Source organism: Psammomys obesus, unplaced genomic scaffold (genome assembly GCF_907164565.1).
Source record: "Psammomys obesus unplaced genomic scaffold, mPsaObe1.curated_primary_1811, whole genome shotgun sequence".
Classification (NCBI taxonomy): domain Eukaryota; kingdom Metazoa; phylum Chordata; class Mammalia; order Rodentia; family Muridae; genus Psammomys; species Psammomys obesus.
In genome coordinates this window covers 35,308,312-35,329,715 of record NW_026585895.1, presented here as the reverse complement: position 1 = coordinate 35,329,715, position 21,404 = coordinate 35,308,312, and the positions used below count along the sequence as shown (strand labels likewise).

Sequence of the window (21,404 nt, the reverse complement as noted above, 5' to 3'; positions counted from 1 at the left end):
AAATATATGGTATATGCAATGGTTCAAATTTATAAAATTTTAGGCAGAAAATGTCTTCATTGGACCATATCTATAGTATACAGATTACCCGTATATCAGAAGCTTTAAACCAGATTGCTTTTTCTATATCCTCATTCTTTTGATATATGAGGGTCTGTTTGGTACCCCCAGACCTACCACATGTAATAACAAATAATACTTAGACTTTTTCTCTTCTTCCTAAAATGGTCAGAGTGTATTGATGGCCCTGCTGATAGCTTAATACTTATGGGTAAGATGTCAATGTTACGTATTGTATCCTCAGATGCTTTTTTAAAAATACAATACACTCTGATTGTGTTTTTGTTCAATGGTTGGACAAAGGCATGGAAGATAGACACAAGAATAAATCCTCATTTGCCATCCACAACTCACTGATGAGTGTGAGTTTTGATGCACACATGAAGGAACAGATACGCAAGACAGCTCAAACAGATGATGGTATTGATGACGAGATTGGTTCCAATAACTGTTGTAATTTAAAAGCATAGATAATGAAATCTAACATGATAGATAAATATGCATATTATAGTGGCTTGTTTTGAAGATGAGGTTGAAGTTGACGATATCCATGAATAAATGTTTGTTTCAGTGTGCCTATATACTGGTGCCTAAAACAGCTCGGTAAGGAATCATTACCATAGTTAAAATGTGTATTTGGAAACTCAGTGCTGTAAGAATCTAAACTTAAAATTCACGTATGCTAGGCACTGCCATATCCTAAATACTGAGAAGTGTTCTTGAATGTGTTAGGGATTAATATGAGCTGATTCTTTTTTTTAATTAATTTTTATTTTTTATATTAATTACAGGTAATCTATCACAGCTGTAGTCCCCTCCCTCCTCCCCTCCCAATCCCACCTTTCCTCCCTCATCTCCTCCTATGCCCCTTTCCAAGTCCACGGATAGGGGAAGTCCTCCTCCCCTTCCATCTGACCCTAGCTTACCCGGTCTCATCAGAACTGGCTGATTCTTAAGAGATGTAGGGAGTCAAAACGCAAAAGCCAGCTCTACCTTCAAATGATTTCTAAAGTAAATTGCTTAAAGAAATTACCAGAGATGTAGCACTGGAGAACTTGGAAGCTGTCCTGAGGAAGCCTTTAATTCAAGGAGTGATAGAAGACCTGGACTGAGCATTTTTAGATGAGAAAGGGCTATTTTCAGGCATCATGAGGTTTAGCGACCTTGACAGACAGCAAATGAATCATGTATAAAATCACTTAATTAAAATTTATTGACTTTACAACAGCAACAAGGAAAACTGTGTAATACATTTCGGGGCATAACAAAATTTTAAAATCATAATTGTTCATGTGTGTATTCTATGACCAACTTAACTCACATTTCTGCTTCTTTGCTTGATTTCATTTTGCATTTTTTTAGAAAAGTTCCCACCCTATTGCCTACGTTAACCTTGAACTTGGCAATCTTTTTGCCTCAGCCTCCAATGTAACAGCTCCAGACAGCCTGCATACTGTAGAATGAATAAATAAAATTATTTATATGGGTTTTTTTAGTTTGTCATCTTTGTTAACTTTAGGATAGTATTTGGTTATAAAATATTGTGTAATATTTTTGATATTTTTCCATTAATTAATTTACTTATTCATTTTACTTCCTTATTCCAGTCCCCTTCCCTTCTCTTCCCCTCACATCCTCCCTCCTTCATTTCCCTTCCCCTTTTCCTTGGAGAAGGAGAGGCTACTCATGGGAACCCACCTGCCCTGGTACAAGTCTGAGCAGGACTAGGCTTATTCTTTCCCACTGAGGCCAGGCAAGACAGGCCAGCTTTTGATCCAGAGGCAGGCAGTAGTGTCAGAGGCAGCCCTTACTCCAGTTGTTAGGGATCCACGAGAAGACCAAGCTTCACATCTGCTACATATCTGCAGGGGTCCTAGGTCCAGCCCATACATGCTGTTTGGTTGGTGGTTCAGTCTCTGGGGCCTCCCATGGGCCAGGGTTAGTTGACTCTATAGGTCTTCTTGTGGTTTCCTTGACCCCTCAGGATCCCTCAATCCTCCCTTTTCCACTCTTCTGCAAGATTTCCCAAGATCCACCGAATGTTTGGCTGTGGGACTCTACATCTGTTTCCATCAGCTGCTGGGTGAGGAATCTTAGAGGACAGTTATGCTAGGCTCCTGTCTGCAAGCAAAACAGAGCATCATTTATAGTGTGAGGGCTGGCTCTCGCCTACAGGGTGCGTCTCAAGTTTGGACAGTCATTAGTAGGTCATTTCCTCAATCTCTGCTCCATCTTTATCCCTGCATAGCTTGTATGTAGGATAAATTTTAGGTCGAGGCATTTTAGATGATTTGGTATCCCTATCCCTCCACTGGAAGTCCCACATGGCTTCAGGAGATGACCACTTCAGGCTCTGTGGGGCCATGCAACCAGGGAAGATGGCCTAGAGCAAGAATGAGGACAAGGCATGTCCAAACCTCAAAAATCTTGTCTTGCAACCTGCAGGAGTAGGACCTTTCCATCCCTGTCCCTGGCTTTCATGTCCCAGTGCACAGAGCCTTATAGCCCCACCTCTGGCAGGAGTAAGGTGGTCATGTAGCCTGGCAGGTTACAGACTAACATACTCTCTCCTAATAAGGTCATGTCGAGCAAGCACCTGGAATTCCTCTTCATGCAAATAAGGTATTCCCAGCACCTTGGCCCCAGCCAATAATGTATACCTGGAAAGTATCTACCCACTCCCCGAAATTTTAAATGCCCTTTGTTCTCCAATTAAGTGATCTGGCTCATTGATGCTGTACCTGTGAACGCTGCGTCTCATATACTTACGACCAACTGAGATTCTGCGCTGCACTTACCTGCCCTCAGTAAGCTTCTTCCCTCCAGCCCCACTCCAAGAACTTTTCCACATTTTATTATTAATATATGGAAAGCTAAAGAATATGACAACTCCAATTATAAACATGTGTGAGTATTGAGTATAAAAATAAACAGAAATGTATCTCTGTTAGATGTTATTATTGAAAGAACAAGGTTAGACTATAGAAAACTATTTGGTATTGGAAATTATCTTCTAGATTTATATCCTTTTGCAAAAAAAAAATAAGTCAAACTAAATCATTGATATGGGTCTAAAATTCTGTGCATTACCTTTAGTGTAGCTATAATCATATGCAAAAGAATAGAAAAATGTAGAATAGGAATAACAGTTTAATGAGGGTGTACCTTATACCCCGGTTATCTTTGCTTCTCTCAGAGATCCTTCAAGAAAATAGCACCTCATCCTATTGCTCATTTAATTTTGCTTCCTCCCCATTAAACTAAAAACTCTGTAAAATAAGAACTGCACATGTCTTCATAACTATTAATCCCAGATACTGAATATAATGCCTGCCACGTAATATGTAGTTAAATATAATATTTGCAACTGACAGTAACACTTCAATTTTGCCCAAATTTCTCAAAACTACATCAAGAAAGTGTGCTGCGTAGCTGTTGGTCTGTCATATGATATAATCCCAGAAAGCAGCATACATGTATTGTTCTGGGCAACTTTTTATTTACTTAAAATAATGATGAATATGATGGTGGTAAACTTTATAATTCTTCAATGCATTGATAATCAACTAACTGGTAAGATCAAAGTGCAGACATTCATGATCTGTCCCTAGAGAATCCCTTTCTGACTGCTGATAATACCAACTCCCTAATAAGAATTTCCGTATTAAATAGATTTCTTTCATTTGCTATCATCTTGGCTGTGTATTATCCTTATTGTATTCAATAATTTCATTCTTTTTTAAATTACATTTTTATTTTTTTAATATTAATCACAGTTTATTAACTTTGTGACCCAGCTGTAGCCCACTCCCTCATTCCCTCCCAATCCTACTCTCCCTCCCTCATCTCCTCCCTGCCCCTTTCCAAGTCCACTGATGGGGAGGTCCTCTTCCCATCTGACCCAAGCTTATCAGGTATCTTCAGGACTGGCTGCAAAGTCCTCCTCTGTGACCTAACAAGGCTGCTCCTCCCTCAGGGAGTTTAAAGATTAAAGAGCCAGCCACTGATTTTCTGTGAGAAATTGTCCCTGTTCCCCTTACTAGGGAAGCCACTTGGATACTGAACTACCATGGGATACATCTGAGCAGGGTTTCTAGGTTATATCCATACATGGTCCTTGGTTGGAGATGCAGTCTCATAAAAGACCCCTGCACCCAGGTATATTTGGTCCCTGTGGAGCTCCTGTCCCCTCCAGGTCACACTAACTCCCTCTTTCATATGATTCCCTGCACTCTGCCCAAGGTTAGGTTATGAGTCTCAACATCTGCTTTGATACACTGCTAGGTAGAGTCTTTCAGAGGCTCTCTCTGGTAGGCTTCTGTCCTGTTACTTGTTTTCTCCTACACCCAATGTCCATCCCATTTGTCTTTCTAAGTGAGGATTGATCATCTTACCCTGGGTCCTCTTTCTTGTTTATACACAATGTAATACTACTCAGCAATTAAAAACAAAGTCATCATGAAATATGCAGGAAAATGGTGGGATCTAGAAAAGATCATCCTGAGTGGGGTATTCCAGGAAAAAGACACACATGGTTTATATTCGCTTATAAGTGGGTACTAGACCCATGAAATAGAATAAACATACTGAAATCTGTACATCTCAAGAAGATAAAAAAATTTCATCCTTATTTATTTGTCCATTTCTAGTTTTCTTCTTTGGCAAAAGGCTCACTGGGTGAGTAATGATGCTGCTTAATTATCCAGAGTTCTTGAGTTACTTGATCTGGACGTGGACTCTTAACATTACAGTGTTTTCAGTGATAATATTTTCCTGAATTCTGAGTTAGATTTTTACAACTCAATAATGGATGACAGGCCTTGTACATCTGTATGTGTCAAATCTTTGTGTTCTGGAAGTTTTTCTTTCAACACAGAGAAGAAGGGTGTCAAAAATCTTAGAACAACCTTTTATTTAAAATTTCTTATTCTTATTCTGTATATTGAAGCAATTTGCATATCTGTGTATATTTCTAGATGTTTTCTATACCAATTTATTTTGGAAAAAATATTGTTTTTATTTGTCAAGGGAGCATGTAAAAGAAGTTCACATGTGTAACATCTTTTTAAAAAGGGACTACCAAAACCCAGAAATTTCTTCCTCTACTAATATATTAAAAAATAATTATAACAATGGTATATGCTGTCTCCAGGAAACACATTACCAATATGTAATGTAATCGTTGTATTCTTTCTTCATACCCCATGTCTCATCTGATGTAATGTAAGGAGAAGAAATAATATAAAAAACGGGGAAAAGAGACATCTTGAGTTTTTATATCAAATAGAATACTTTGTGGTAAATGTTTTATTATAAGTATTAGACAGGCCAAATTGGATTGCATTTAGTTCAAGACATTCTCTGCCTCAAGCTTAAACTAAAGCCATGAAAGAAACAATATCTGACCACTGTATTCTTCTGTTCTTTATGAACTAAGAAGAATACAAGGGCACATCAAACTTTGAAGAATTACCTTAAAACCATTTAAAAATTGCTGATAATAGAACAAAAAGCTCCAAAAATTCTTGTAAGAACATCATGTGGGCAAAGTGAAGAAGAAATTTATAGCTTAAAATAATGTTTAAAAGAATAGAGTGCTAATTCATTTTATTCCATTATTCAATATTTATGTAACCATATACACAGGTTATAAAGATAACAGTGGATGACAGTGCTGTCTCCTTCTAGAAAATAAGCTTGCTCGTGTGAATAATTCAGATCTATGATTGTGAAAATTGCTATAATATTCATACCTTTCTACTGTTATGGTAAATGCATTAAAGCAGCCATTTAATGAAGGTTTTAGTGCATGGCGTGTGCCCCCATTTCAGCGCACTAAGGCAGAGCATCATGGTCAAAAACTCTGTAGTGGAACAGAGCTGCTCACTTCATGCTGGCCAGGAAGCAGAAAAAAGAACCCTTGTAATTGCATGCTTCAACCTTCTTCCTCTTCTATTTCCTTTGAATTCCCAGCCCTTGGGATATTAGAAAACATCTCAGAACACATCCTCAGGGGTCCACATTGAGATCCATTCTAATAACACTCTATCTATGGCTCAGTCCACTTTATAAGTGCAGTCATCACAACCACGTAGCTGCGACCATTCTGCTGTCACAATTTTTATCATTTATCTATTGGTCTGAAATCCAAGGACAAATACTGAATGAATACAGCTGTGATATTGCCTTGTGTTTTGAGACAAGACGTTATCATACACCCTATATTGTCAGGTACACTCACTCTTTCATTCTCTCACCCGTTTACTCACTCAGATTATATACTATATACAGACTTCAGAAGAATGTCAAGTAGCAGAGAGGCAATTATAAAAAATGAAGACAAATATCATGTTTGATTGAACTCTTATTGTAATAGAGGAGTAAGACAATCACTGAGAGAGTTAATTTCGGATTGTAGTAAGCTATATTGGAAAGCAGACACTACCAAAGTTTCTGTGATGAAATAAAACAAGGAAGAGGGGAAGCCTGCCATGGCCAAGCTGACAAGGAGGGTTGGGAGAACAGCAAATCCTGAGCCCACTGCTGGGAAATGCTTACCAGGAACTTGGCGAAAGCTGTGTAACTGAAAAGTTAAAATCCTGACCTACACCTGAGTTTCCACGTGAGAACACAGGAAGAAGAATAATCGTTTTTATTTAAAGAGGGCTCAGTATATTCGCTTCCCGGGACCCCTCAGAAAATGGGAACAAAAGATCTGACTGATTTAAAATGACTCAATGACTATAGATTTTGAAACAAACTGACTTAAATGTCTCGTGTGTGCGTGTATTAATGTTAACATTTCATGATACCACAAAGTAGTTAATGAAGTAATTATTCTTTTTTTAAAGTGAATGTAGACTATATCAATGTCACGGTATACCTTTCAAAGCACAAGACACTACAAACAAAGGAATTCCAGTGATACAGAATAGCAAACCATATTGATAAATTCTTTAACCAATGCTTTGTTGTCAAAGGGAAATTAAACAAAAGAAAATTTCTTCTCCATTTCTGGAACCTGAGCTTACAAAGACAGCAACAAAAAGTGACTCTTATTATGCAGAAAATAATTTCTGTACCATGGAATTTTTTTCTATATGTATTTGGTGAGTAAAATCTTAAGATTATTGCAACTGAAATATTGAAGAGTTAATTTTTTTAATGTCTCTTGGTGAAACAGATGTCACAAATGAACCCAAATAATAAAAGTTCCTATTATTTTGCTTGTGTTTCAAAGCGATGTGTAAAGGTCATTGAAAGTCACTGATTTTTCCAGAATTAATGAAGAAACCCTCCTTACTTCCACTTATGTTGTACCAGTCTAGCCACATTCAGATGGGAAGAGAAGCCTTTGGAACAGGTCATGACCGCAACTACAGATACTACCCTGCTGAAATGTACAGATTGATAAGAAGGGTGTGATCAAACAAGCTTGCTATAAAATCTTACAGGAGAAGACAGAATTTGCATTTTAAATTACCCTGAGCAGTACATAAGGAACTGTTAACACGCATGGTAGTAAGAAAGGCACATCTTCTGTGTTTCAAAGAGCATGACTGAATAGATCTTGAAAGATATACAATGTGAGACTAATATTCACACATCCTAGGCAAGAGAGAAAGTTTTTGGTTCATTTGAGTCTAAATGAAAGTAAGAAGTGCTCGCTATGGCTCCAATGTTGACCATTTGGAAAGCAAAGCAAAAAATATTCTTCAAAAAAGACTGCTCTTTTGTAGTTAGAAACTTTATTTAAATTCTGTAAGAAAAATATTTACAAAATCACTGATCATTCCATTTAATAGTTCATTTGAAATAGAATATTGATATACATATATAACTTGTATTTTGCTTTCTTAGGCTAATATGTTTATCTCTTGAATATTCCATTGTGTATTGTTCACCCATCCCTTTTCTAGATAAAAGTGTAACCTTTATTAAAAATGAATTTCTAACGTGTCATGTGATCAATAGATATAAGTACCTTCATTTTTTAGATTAGTCTAAGGCTATTTTCCTTTTACTGTTGTATAAACAGGGAATTGAAGGGTAAAATAGTTAAAACTTAATGCTATAGTGCTAATGTGGCTTTTAAATCACGTCAGCTGCAATCACTGCATTATAATTAACAATTTATTGAACCAGCAATAAAATGAACATCACATTACTTCTTAAAGCAGCAGAATAAAATGGCTAATAAATAGCATAAGCCAGACAAATTGCAGAGTAATAGAAATTTTCTTAAGATTTATGGTGTGCAGAAAGATGGATGTGCTATTAGTAGGAGCTCCCATACTTGACAAAATTCTTTCACAAAGACATTGTTACCAGGCATGTCAGAGTTCACAAGTCTAAGTGGTTTATCCAAATTTCAGTTCTGTGCTATTACAGTGGAAAATACTCATTACAAGGTTTTGAAACTGCAAGCAGTGTGTACATTTGCCAACATTCAAACTGCTACTGCCAAAAAGATACTAAAATATTTTATAAACTGTCAAATAACAAGTCTGCTAGCTTAATCTGAATCTATTTTATATTATACAGACTGTAAAACTATTACATTAATTCACATCCTAAAAAACTTTTAAGAGCAGAAAGCAGCTTGTCTAGAGCTGAACAAAAGCTACTGCATTTCACCTTTTAATACCCTGGCGATGTCATCCTTAGTTGGAAAAGCACGGTTGTACTCTTGGAATGAAATCATACTCCCGTTAACAATGGACGCGCTAACAGAAGCTATTAAACAAAGTGAGATCTCAGAAATATTTAGGTTACAGTCCAGCTGCTCAATTTGTGGCAATCAAAGGGAGATTCCAGGGCTTCTGCTGGAATATGGTCTATGGGACTTTGTTTCTGACATGAAAAATAGTTCACAATCTAGAGCAAAAAATAAAATGTTTTTATTATATGCCTTGTGAAACAATTAGCAATATGGTATAAAGGATTTATTTTAAGCATTAAACTTTAATTATTATTATCAGTAGTAGCAATCGGATTAGCACCTACCATCATAATAATTAAAGAAGCATAGGACCTCCTCTATAAAAAGAGAGTTATAAAACTATAAAACTAGATTGTTTCCACTGCTAAGTTTAATCAATAATGAGGGTCACTTGATTGTGTGTAAGCTGAGATGCAATCAGCAAGTATTTGCTATGCATCCTAAGTTCAAATCGACACAGTTAAAGGGAAATATATATTAATATGTGTATTGATTTCTTATTGAAGTTGATTCTTTTAGATTAAGTTACATGGCCTTTTCTAAGATATATTCTTGTTAATTAACAATGCACTAAAAATTATTTGCTTATTTCCTCTATGTCAGTGTATATGGAGCCAAGTAAGGCAAGAAGCCTGCCACTGTATCACATTAACGATAAGCTCAGAGGCACCAAAATGTGTAGATTTCATATCAACAGATGAAAACACAAACTTCTTAGATTTGACAAAGAACAAAGCCATATCTGAATTTTTTCCTACTTGTCTATACCTTCTTCCTGTCAGTATCTTGTATCTTCTCTCCTGTATCTCATCTGTCTGAGGCATATGTCTCCATCTGCTGAGTACTGTCCAATATTTGACTGTCCCTAGCCAAAGGAACAGAAACAAGAACAGTTCAGAAACCATGAAGGATGTTTTACAGAACTCTCAGAGTTTTACAATGGTAGAAACATTAGCCCAGCCTGGACCTGAAGCAATCAGAAAAAAAAAAAAAAAACAGTACTGAAAACATTCATTATCAAGCTATATCTGCATGTTGTTTCCAACTTTTATGGCAGACATTTGTCATTTAAGATCACTTCCAACCAGTTGGCTGTTTTCAGCATACAATTAAATATAGACATATATTTATTACACTAGGCCAGGGCATGTGTGAGTATATATTTTAAGATTAAAACTACCATCATTTTAGGTTATAAAGATGATTGCATATGAAATCCAAAACAAGTAAGTTTGGTTGTTAATAGTTCTCTCAAATGCAGATTAGAGGATACAGTAACATAGAAGAATGAATACAGAGTCTTAAATGGTCTCAATGATTGTTGACTTTGTTGTGAGGCTGAACAAAAGTTCAAGGTCTTTGAATACAAGAGACAATTCCATGCAACTCTAACTCTACATGTCACTGTTACAGAGAAAAATGTAATATTGAGAATTAAGTTAAAGAAAAACATGTTTTTTTTATAATTTTTTATTAATTACACTTTATTCATTTTGTATCCCCCCATAAGCCCCTCCCTCCTCCCCTCCCGATCCCACCCTCCCTCCCCTTTCTGCATGCATGTCACTCCCCAAGTCCACTGATAGGGGACGTTCTCCTCTTCTTTCTGATCTTAGTCTATCAGTTCTCATCAAAAGTGGCTGCATTGTCCTCTACTGTGGCCTGGTAAGGCTGCTCCCCCCTCAGGGGGAAGTGATCAACGAGCAGGCCAATCAGATTATGTCAGAGGCAGTCCCTCCTCCCATTACTATGTAACCCACTTGGACACTGAACTGCCATGGGCTACACCTGTGCAGGGGTTCCAGGTCATCTCCACGAATAGTCCTTGTTTGGAGTATGATTTTCTGGGAAGTTCCCTGTGTTCAAATTTTCTTGTTCTGTTGCTCTCCTTGTGGAGTTCCCGTCCCCTCCAGCTCTTACTATTTCCCACTTCTTACATAACAGCCCAGCTGCCCCTCAACTGAAGAATGGATGCAGAAACTGTGGTATATCTATACAATGGAGTATTACTCAGCAATGAAAAATAAGGAAATCATGAAATTTGCAGGTAAATGGTGGGACCTGGAAAGGATCATCCTGAGTGAGTTGTCCCAGAAGCAAAAAGACACACATGGTATATACTCACTCATATAAACATACAATATAAATTAACCCACTAAAATCTGTACATCTAAACAAACTAAGCAAAAGAGAGGATCCTAGCTAAAATGTTCAATCCCCATCCTGAAAGGCAAAGAGGATGGACATCAGAAGAAAAAGAAAATAGGAAACAACCTCGGAACCTGCTACAGAGGGCCTCTGAAAGCCAGAAGAAAACAGGAAACAACCTTGAAACCTGCCACAGAGGGCCTCTGAAAGCTTCTGCAGTATAGACTGTCAAAGCAGATGCTGAGCCTGATGGCCAACTGATGGGCAGAGTGAAAAACATGTTTTTTTACTGTGATGTTTTGTGACCCCCCTATTCTGGTACTCTAAAATTTTCATCTGTTTCATACTTTTCAAATGAGAACTTCAGAATTAAATTCTAATGTCCCTTTGCACCAATGTCCCAGTGCCTACAAGTATAGAACATGTAAACTTCTTATGAGATGCTTTTGGAATGAATACATTTTTGCATATCAAGCTTTCTCAGATTACTCATATCTCCATATGCCTTCTGTATTGAGCCATTGCACATTTGTTTCATACTATTTTGTGGTGAAAAACCTTAAAAGTTCAAGACAGTGGTTCTTTTAGAAGTAAAGAGCAGATATGCTTGTGGCCCAGTGTGAAAGCTGTGGTTTTTTAAGCTGGGGGGTGCCTCTTCTACCTTAAGGCAGATATATATATATATATATATATATATATATATATATATATATATATAATCTTGTTCCTTTTTGTATATTCTTATGGGAATTAGGCATTGAACAATGTGTATGGGCAAGTCCTATCCAGGTAACACTAATATTTTGAGTATTTACATTTTAAACAGTTATTAACAATTTTAACAAAGATGCCTATAAGGTAGATATTCAAATTTTACTTAAATTCCTTACCTTAAGTCTTAATAACTTACAACTTAGCACATGGAAAAAAACTAATGGAAAACAATCTGTAAGTCATCCATAATGTGCTAAAGAATGATTCCAGAAGGGAAACACAATGAGATGATATGGGAGTAGGCAGCAAAAAAGATGTTTTTTTCTTTTCATTCATAAAAATGAAAATAATTTTTCATTCTTAGAAGCTCTACATAATAATATATGTTATATCATATCATATCATATCACATCACATCATATGGAAGACTAAATGTCAGCCAACTAAGGACAGGAACTTAAGTACAATTTAAAATGCAAAAGTCTAGCACTGTGTGGAAATGACAGTATTTAGTAAGACATTTTTGAACGGGAATTGGATAAGGTTAGGAAAAAGGATTAGAAATATGGCTCATCAAGTAAGAGTACATACTGCTCTCACAGGGGATGTAATCAATCTGTTTCCAGCACCCACAGAGGCTGGCTCACAACTGCCTGTAATGCCAACTCCTCTTCTGGAGTCTGCAGCTATCTGCACTCAAATACACATACCGACAAAAGACACATATACATATCTGATTAAAAATAGATTTTTGTAAAGAAGGTTGGAAATATGCAACATGGTAGGGAAACTGTAGGAACACTTGAAGCCATTCTGAGCATGCTTGAGAACTACATAAGAAATATTTTTATTTATGGTAGAAATATTAGAAAAATACATAATTTTTGGAAGTTAAATTGATAGCTTATATCATATCTTGTGCCCCAAAACACATTATTCACATCAGAAGTCTTTGTTATTTTCCATTAAAAAATACAATTTACATCAATTGTAATACATGAAACATAAGTCAGAATTTAGATTTTATAGCTATAGAGAAACATAATGACCACATCAATAGTTATCTTTCTCCATCTTCTAAACTCCACAGCACACTGTTTGTGGTTCTTTGTTTGTGTCATTTGTTTGTTTGTTTGTTTCTGTGTGTCTAAAAAGTATGTATTATAGCTATAATGTTCTTCAGCATAAATTTACAGATATGTATTCCTACAGACATTCATTAAACTCAGTGTGTATGCTTTTGTGCGTGAGCACATATGCCAATTAACATAGGAGACGGTATTCAACAAATTATACATGCATATCACTATTATGAAAAAAGAAATACAGAAAGAAATATACTTTTATACTAAATAGAATTTACTTTTTCTTGAGTAAAATATTAACTAGCCATAGAAAAATAACTATGAAAAATAAGATTTTCAATATTTGAGACAATTGGAGAATTTCTAGCAAACTGATAATTTCTAGTTTTCTTTACTTCTTGTTTTTGTCACCAAAGTTACAACATTTTGCAAATAGTCATTGTTTGCCACCAGTTTAAATACAAAGTAGTGAAACACCTTGTTTCTTTAAGCTCACTACAACTGTCTTGAAAACAAGCCACTTATAAGCCTCTCATAAGACATTACAGGCTGTTTTTTGAGTTAGCGTCTATATACAGATCAAAGAATATAGAAACTGTTCATATGAATAGTATTTAGCTTCTTCAAATGGCAGGTTATTTTGCGACAGTAAAGATGATCCTTAAAGATATGTATTAAGTATATCAAGGCAGAGACAATAAGTCACCTAACTTGATCTCATTCATATGCAAAATGTCAAAATGTTAATTAAACTCATAGGAACCAAAAATAAAGGGGTAGTTACCAGTAATATGGTGTTATGATATCAGAGTGATTTTTGTCCAAGTTCACATAGATTCATTTAGAAAGAAAGGTAAACTCATAGGGTCTATTGAACACAATAATTACTATATATATTAAATTATACTGTATATTTTAAGATCATTAACAAATTAAATTTTAATTGACCAAATAATAATGTGCAATATTTAATTATAATTAGGTTGATATAGTTACTATATGATAGATGATGTGATATATATTTGACACATATATCAAACCATCATCCTATATCTCATAAATATTTATAATTTTTATGTCAATTAAATATGAGGACAAAATGAAAAGTTCAAGTTTACAAAATTTTCTTTTATTAAACAAAATATATTAAACTACACAAAATGGTATAATGTGATCTGAAAAGCCAGTTCACCTCAATATCTGTCTATACCTATCTTGTGTATATATCCAAAGATGATCCATCCTCCCTCAAGGACACTTGATCAATCATGTTCATTGTTGCTCTATTTAAAATAGTAAGATGTTGGAAACAATGTCCCTTAACAGCAAAATGGATAAAGTAAAAATGCAACTTTTCCACAATGGATGTAAACATAACCAGTTACTCAATCGTTAAAAAAAAAAAAAAAAAAAAAAAAACCTTACATCATGAAATTTTCAAGCAAATGTGTGACACAGAAAAAAAAAACAATCATCTTGAGTGAGGTAACCTAGACTAAGAAAGATTAATATGATACGTATTTGCTTATATGTGAACATTAGACATTAAATAAATGATAACAAAGCTACAATCCGTAGGCTCAGAGAGTTTAGGTCTAGAGGAAGGGACTATGAGGACACATGGATACCTCTGGCCTGTCTGGAAAATATGCTAGGGCAATGGGGGCACAACGCTTCTGAAGGAATCCACTCTATGTCTCTTCTGACTTAAGGCCCACTCTAAGAGTTAGAACTTCCTTGTTTTCATCCTAGGTATGGGCTATCTAGTCTCTCGTTCTTGCCTATCCAAGTGATGTCAGAAAAAAAAAATCTCTAGTGTCTTTCATATAGGAAGGAACTCTTCATAATACTAAAAGAGAAACACGAACACTAACATGGATATTGAACCTTTGATATACAAGGCTTTCCTGCTTGGAAAATATGCTCGTGGCACAATGGTGGCACAAAAGTCATAAGAGTATCTACACAATGTGTGATCTAACTTAAGGCCCAAACCATGAAATGGAATTTATACCTTGACATCACTTGGGTGACCAAGAACCAGAAAGCAGATAGCCCAGAGACCCAGGGTGAAACCAAATATTACAGGTCTAACAAACAACAACAACACAAGTAACTAGTGTAATAAAATGAGTCCTCATGATAGTCTGCTATGCTCACACATAGATCACTTCTTTATTCAGCTGTCAGCAGAGATGCTATCTCCTGCAGTGGGTGGGGACTGGTACAGAGACCTACAGCCAGACAGTACATGGAGAGGAACTACCTCGGAACACACAATTCTAAATGGAAGGTTTCCATCAAAATATCTGTTGCCTCAGAACTCAGGGAACCCTACAGAAGAGGAGGCAGAAAGCGTGTAAGATCCAGAGAGAACGGGGAACACACAAGGAGAACAAGGCACTCTTAACTGAACTGAACAAAGTGTCTAGGAATGCACAGAGACTGAAGTTGCAGGCACAGGCTCTATATCAGGACCTCTGAGTATATATTATAGTTTTCGGTTTAGTAGTTTTATGGGACTTCTGTATGAACAAGTAGATCTGTGATTCCTATGTTTTCTTTTGGGGCACTTCTCCCTTTTTGGTTTGCCTTGTCCAATTTTGATGTGATGGATTTTGCTTTATATGATTATATTGTCTTATTTTATGTTTTGTTGTTACCTAGCAGAATCTTGTTCTTTTGTAATGAGAGACAGGGGAGGAGGTGGGGAGGAACTGGGAGGAGTTGAGGGAGGGGAAAAGATGATTATCATATATTGTATGAGAAAATGATCTATTTTCAATGAAAGGGAAATAATAATAAAATAAAGCCAGTTTAAGATTAACCAAATAAGGGGTGTAACAAAAATCAATGCTTTCAAACCTTCAAGTGAAAAAATAATGTTAGCATGGTCAGAACAACATTAATATGAATCTTAAATTACTGAAATTCTTGATCCTGGAGAGGTGGCTCATTGGTTAAGAGTATGTACTATTCCTGCAAAAATATTTTGATTTCCAGAACCCATGTTAGGAATCTAATAGCTGTCTGTAGCATCAGCTCTGGGGAAGGTAACACTATTTTGCCTCTGCAGTTACTGTAGCCATATGCAGAAGCATACATCGACACAGATTCACACAGATAATTAAAAATAAAAATTTATTTAAAGTAAGTAATTATAGTTCTGATTTTTTGATGTTAATCAAGCATGAAACTTCTTGAAGAAGAAGGGTGATTGATTGTAAAAAATTGGCATTGGTTGCTGTTAAACAGGAACGTGTCCATTTTGTAGAAACTACACAGGTTCTCACACAGATGCTCACCAACAGGTGCCACCCACATATGTGCTACTCTCACAGGCATCATCACTTGACCAGGAGCGATAGAGCTTGATTCCCTAGTTCATTACAGTAAGCTCATGTAACATCCTGGAATACCTTGCTTGTAAGACAAACATCAGCTTAAAGAATTCACACAATTTCTGAACTCCTGCCTTATCTCATCCACAGAGAAGACTCCATATTTGCTCTGTGTAGGGTCACCAGTCATTTCCATCTGAAGTTATTCTGGGTAACAGGCACTTGCTAAATATAATTAGGAATATCCTACACAAACCTCATAACTTTAAAAACTGCCTAGAACACATCATTGCTACTAAATATTCTTTTTCTTTCTTTCTTTTTTCTTTCTTTTTTCTTTCTTTCTTTCTTTCTTTCTTTCTTTCTTTCTTTCTTTCTTTCTTTCTTTCTTTCTTTCTTCCTTTCTTTCGTATATGGAGTTCTGTCTGCAGTACACCTGCACAGCAGAAGAAGGCATAAGATATCATTATAGGAAACAACCTCGGAACCTGCTACAGAGGGCCTCTGAAAGCCAGAAGAAAACAGGAAACAACCTTGAAACCTGCCACAGAAGGCCTCTGAAAACCTCTGCAGTATAGACTGTCAAAGCAGATGCTGAGCCTGATGGACAACTGATGGGCAGAGTGAATGGAATTTTATGTAAGAAGTGGGAAATAGTAAGAGCTGGAGGGGACGGGAACTCCACAAGGAGAGCAACAGAACAAGATAATTTGAACACAGGGAACTTCCCAGAGACTCATTCTCCAACCAAGGACTATTTGTGGAGATAACCTAGAACTCCTGCACAGATGTAGCCCATGGCAGTTCAGTGTCCAAGTGGGTTACATAGTAATGGGAAGAGGGACTGCCTCTGACATAATCTGATTGGCCTGCTCGTTGATCATTTTCCCCTGAGGGGGGAGCAGCCTTACCAGTCCACAGTAGAGGACAATGCAGCCACTTTTGATGAGAACTGATAGACTAAGATCAGAAAGGAGAGGAGAACCTCCCCTATCAGTGGACTTGGGGAGTGGCATGCATGCAGAAAGGGGAGGGAGGGTGGGATTGGGAGGGGAGGAGGGAGGGGCTTATGGGGGATACAAAGTGAATAAAGTGTAATTAATAAAAAATTTTATCAGTGGACTTGGCAAGGGGCACGGTGGAGAGGAGGGAGGGAGGGAGGGACTGGGAGGGAATGAGGGATCGGGACACAGCTGGGGTACAGAGTTAATAAAATGTAACTGATAAGAAAAAAATAAAATACAAAAAAAAAAGATTGTTACTTACAAAGTTTTTATACTTTTTGGGCTTTGTGGTAGATATTACACAAAATAAAGTCAATTTTATTTGCCTATCAGATGCCCTGGGAAAGTAATTCAGTTATCAATACTAAATTCTCTGTTTATGAATGATACTCAGTTTCATGTAAAAATCTCATTGCAGTATTATCACTCTATGCTATTAGACTCAGACATAATAAAATTTTCAGTGATAAATATAAAAAAAATAAAAATAAATAAAAATAAAAAAATAAAAAATTAAAAAAATATATCATTATAGATGGTTGTGAGCCACCATGTGGTTTCTGGGAATTGAACTCAGGACCTTTGGAAGAACAGCCAGTGTTCTTAAATATTGAGCGATCTCTCCAGCCCCACTGCTAAATATTCTTGAATGATGTTTCCTGTTCACTGTTCAGTAATGCATTTTTTAAAAGAAACTAGTGAGTTAAAGCAAAAGGTGATACTGTACAACGATAAATCCAACACAAAGGAGACTGAGATAGAGAGTTAAAAGCCAGCCTAGGCATTATAAGGTGCTGTCTGAGAGCAAACAAACAAACAAAAGCAGGTATGAGGAGGACATGGGCTTACATGTAATTCAATATCTTCTGAGACTTTTCCATATTGAAATCATATGTTATCAAGTAGTCTCTGACTCACTTGCCTTCACAGACGACTAAAAATTAAAATTAAAAAAGGAAAACCCATTGTTCATAGGTAAACACTAAAACTTCAGTTACATAATTTTATGTGTAAGAAAATCAAATGGATGTGGCAATCTATTCTTTGGTACTACTGAACTGACTTTACCAGGCATTTCCACAGGTAGATTTCTTGGCTTCCTCAATTGCTTGCTTACCTAAATCCTAATTCTTGAACCAATTCAAACTTTGGGCCTTACTATTTAACGAAGTCTCGATATAGAAAGGCTAATTGTCCTACTCTGCTCTAGATTGGATTCGGCATTTTATGATGCCCACTGCAGACTTTTATTGGTCTTGTGGTGCCTCATAGTGATAAATTATTCATGCATGTCTTTATAAAAATAGGACAAAATACTGTGTCCAAAGAGTATAGCGCCATTCATAGAACCACCATCATCAAAGCCCTACAACACCTATAAAACTCATGGAATGCAGAGAAGTCAAAAGAGTGTCTACCTAGAGCTTTCACTCCTATGAATAGTGTTCATGGTGCTAGAAGGTATTTTGCATGTTTCTAAAGAAGAAAGGCAAATACCAGCCCAGGCTCAAAGCCTTTGATCTATCTATAATGATGACTTCCCTGCAAGTTGTGCTAATGCAATGACAGCACCAAGCTTGTGAGAGTAACCAACTAATATCTGAATGGACTTAAGGCCCACTACATGAGATGGAACACATCCTTAACACTCCTCAGGTGGCCAAGAACCTAAGACTACATAGGTCAGGGACCTAATTAGATAAAACCAAGTACTACTGTTCTGCTAAAGGAACCAAGCAACAAAATATTTCCTAAAGATACCCTGCTATAGCCATAGACAGTGTCTTGCTCAGCCGTTATCAGAGAAGCTTTATCTTGTAGTAGACAGAGAGCAAATAGAGAGACCCACAGCCAGACACTGTGAAAAGTTGAGAGACCCTGGCATACTCAGTAGTAAATCTGATGTCACCTCCCCGTAGGGCTCAGGGAAGTCTGCAGAACACAAGGCAGAAAGATTATAAGAGCCAGAAGGGATGGAAGACATTAAGGTCACAAGACCTTTTAAACATAGCAGACCAATATACATATTCACTCACAGAGACCATGACAGCATGGATGGGCCCACATGAATCTATTCCATATCAGCCCCCATCCCTAACCCAGAGACTCTCTTCAACTGATACCCACTCACAAATGAAAAATTAGTTTTTTCCAATGACATCTGACTAAGGATACAAACCTCATTTAAGGGAAAGCCCGTTACCAACTGTGGTGGTGGTCGTGGTGGATTCACAATGCCATCACTGATCACTGAAATACCGTTGTTTCATACAAAATGTTTAGTCAATGCATTTTTTTAACTCACAGTTTGTGTGGCATATATATGTTTTCTGTTTTAATGAAATTTCTGTGTGTGGGAATATGTATGTTTCTGTGGCTATATGTGTTTGTTATGCATTTTCTCTGGCTCTTTCTCTTGTTTGATGGTTTGCTTGTTTCTGTTTTATATCATCTTATTTTATTATTATTCTTTAGAAACATGTGTTTTCTAAGGAGAGACAGAAAGGATGATGGTGATGAGAAGAGATATGGAAAGGATCTCAGATGTGTCACAGGGGGTAGGATGATCATGAGAATATATTGTGTGAAAAATCTATTTTCAATAAAAATAGAAGGAATGAATGAGAATAAAATTAAAGAAAATAGAGAGATTCCTTTAAAAATAGCACTGCCCTGTGCAAAAATTCCTTGGGTTGTTAGAACCTCCACTTCTTACGCTCCACTATCTTTCTGCCAAACTTGTTGGATACAGACAGGTTAAAGAAAAATGTTGAGTATTAATATGCCTGCTTTCTTTTTATATAACAAACTTCTATTCACCAATAACAGCTGAAGACATATCATGAGACCCTATTGATTCATCGCATCTCTTTACACCAAACCAAATCCATGATGGAAAGAATTCTAAAGTTTCAAATCCACTGATCAAGTTATTTAACTGATGAGTTAAACTCCTATCAGTCATATTTAGACTCTTGGAGTCAACTAACCATAAAAGGATATTTAATACAGTGATGAAAGAAACATTGCATGGGCTAGGCCAGTAACTCACATCTCCATGCCCATATAGACATCACTAATCAATCACGGGTAGCTAAACTGTAGGATTTAGATAAAATTCTTAGTCCTTTGGTCCACATCTCTCCACACAGCTACTACAAATCAAATACAGCAGGAATCAAGATGAAGCCTATTTGCCATCCTTGATCTAGTGGCTTGTTTCACCTTTCTAATGGCCTACCCTGCTGTGAATAAATTATCACTCTAAGCCAGTGTCTTTCAACATTTCCCTCCACGCTACTCTGAAGATGGAACTATTTCTCAAAAGTTATACAGCTACCATTTTATGACCTCAAAGAGTCCTCAGGCTCTGTCTTCCACCTTTCACTTTTAATTGTTCAATTGGCCTAGTTTGCATTTTCTAAGCATTCCAGGCTTCACCCAGATCATCTTTGGTAATGCCAATTTTACCACAAAGGAAATCATCTAGGTAACCAAATGGCATCCTTAACTTTTTCATGGGCTTTCCTCTTAAATCTCTCCTTCATCTTCTTAATAAAATATATGCAAGCATTATCTACCATCCAATCTTCATGCAGGCAAAAACAATGCAAAACAAAACATCACGAAAATAAAACTGTTAAAACTGAATCAAAATCTGATTACGAAGAAGTGCAGAGATAAGTGACACCACAACAGGACACGCCAATGAGTCAACATGGTACCACAGAGAAGCCATTTTTACCTGATCTTGAGTCTGAGAACCATACTTCTCATTAGAAATGTAATTGTGCAGACGCGCTCAGTTAGAATTGTGTGTGTGACGGGGCTATAGAGTGGCCCAGCAGTTAGAAACAGTGGCTGCTTGCTCTGCCAGAGGAGCTGGGTTCAAATTACAGTACTTGTATGATTACTGGAAATCATCTGTAACTCCAGTATCAGGGGATCCAATGATCCCTTCTGGATGGCCTCTGTGTGCAGGAGACACTCATGTGGTGCAAAGATAGACATTCAGGCAAAATGTCCATACAAAAAAATAACATAAAGCAAAACAATTAGAAGTATGTGAACCTGTTTTGCCTGCAGGTGGGTGTGTATTTACACATGATAACTTCTGGTACAAAAAATAAGTACTGTAGAATGACTCACCTAAGCCAAATTTTGATTGTATGCAAGTTTTCCACTTACAATTTTAAAATTACATTTTTCAAATGAAATCAAGGTGTGTTGTGTTGTGTGCGCTTGTGTGTAAAAATTTCAATGACCTGAATTATATTGCTCCTCCCAAGATCCATAGAATAACAAAAACCTTAGTACCAGGCACAAAAAA

General features: G+C 36.6%; 1 non-coding gene across 1 annotated transcript; it reads left to right on the top strand.

Annotated features, from left to right (window-relative positions):
* Positions 1–329: 329 nt before the first annotated feature.
* LOC129671794 (small nucleolar RNA SNORA40) lies at positions 330–453 on the top strand. Its single transcript, XR_008719388.1, has one exon. It is a non-coding gene; the product is annotated as a small nucleolar RNA SNORA40 (small nucleolar RNA).
* The last annotated feature ends 20,951 nt before the right edge of the window (positions 454–21,404 follow it).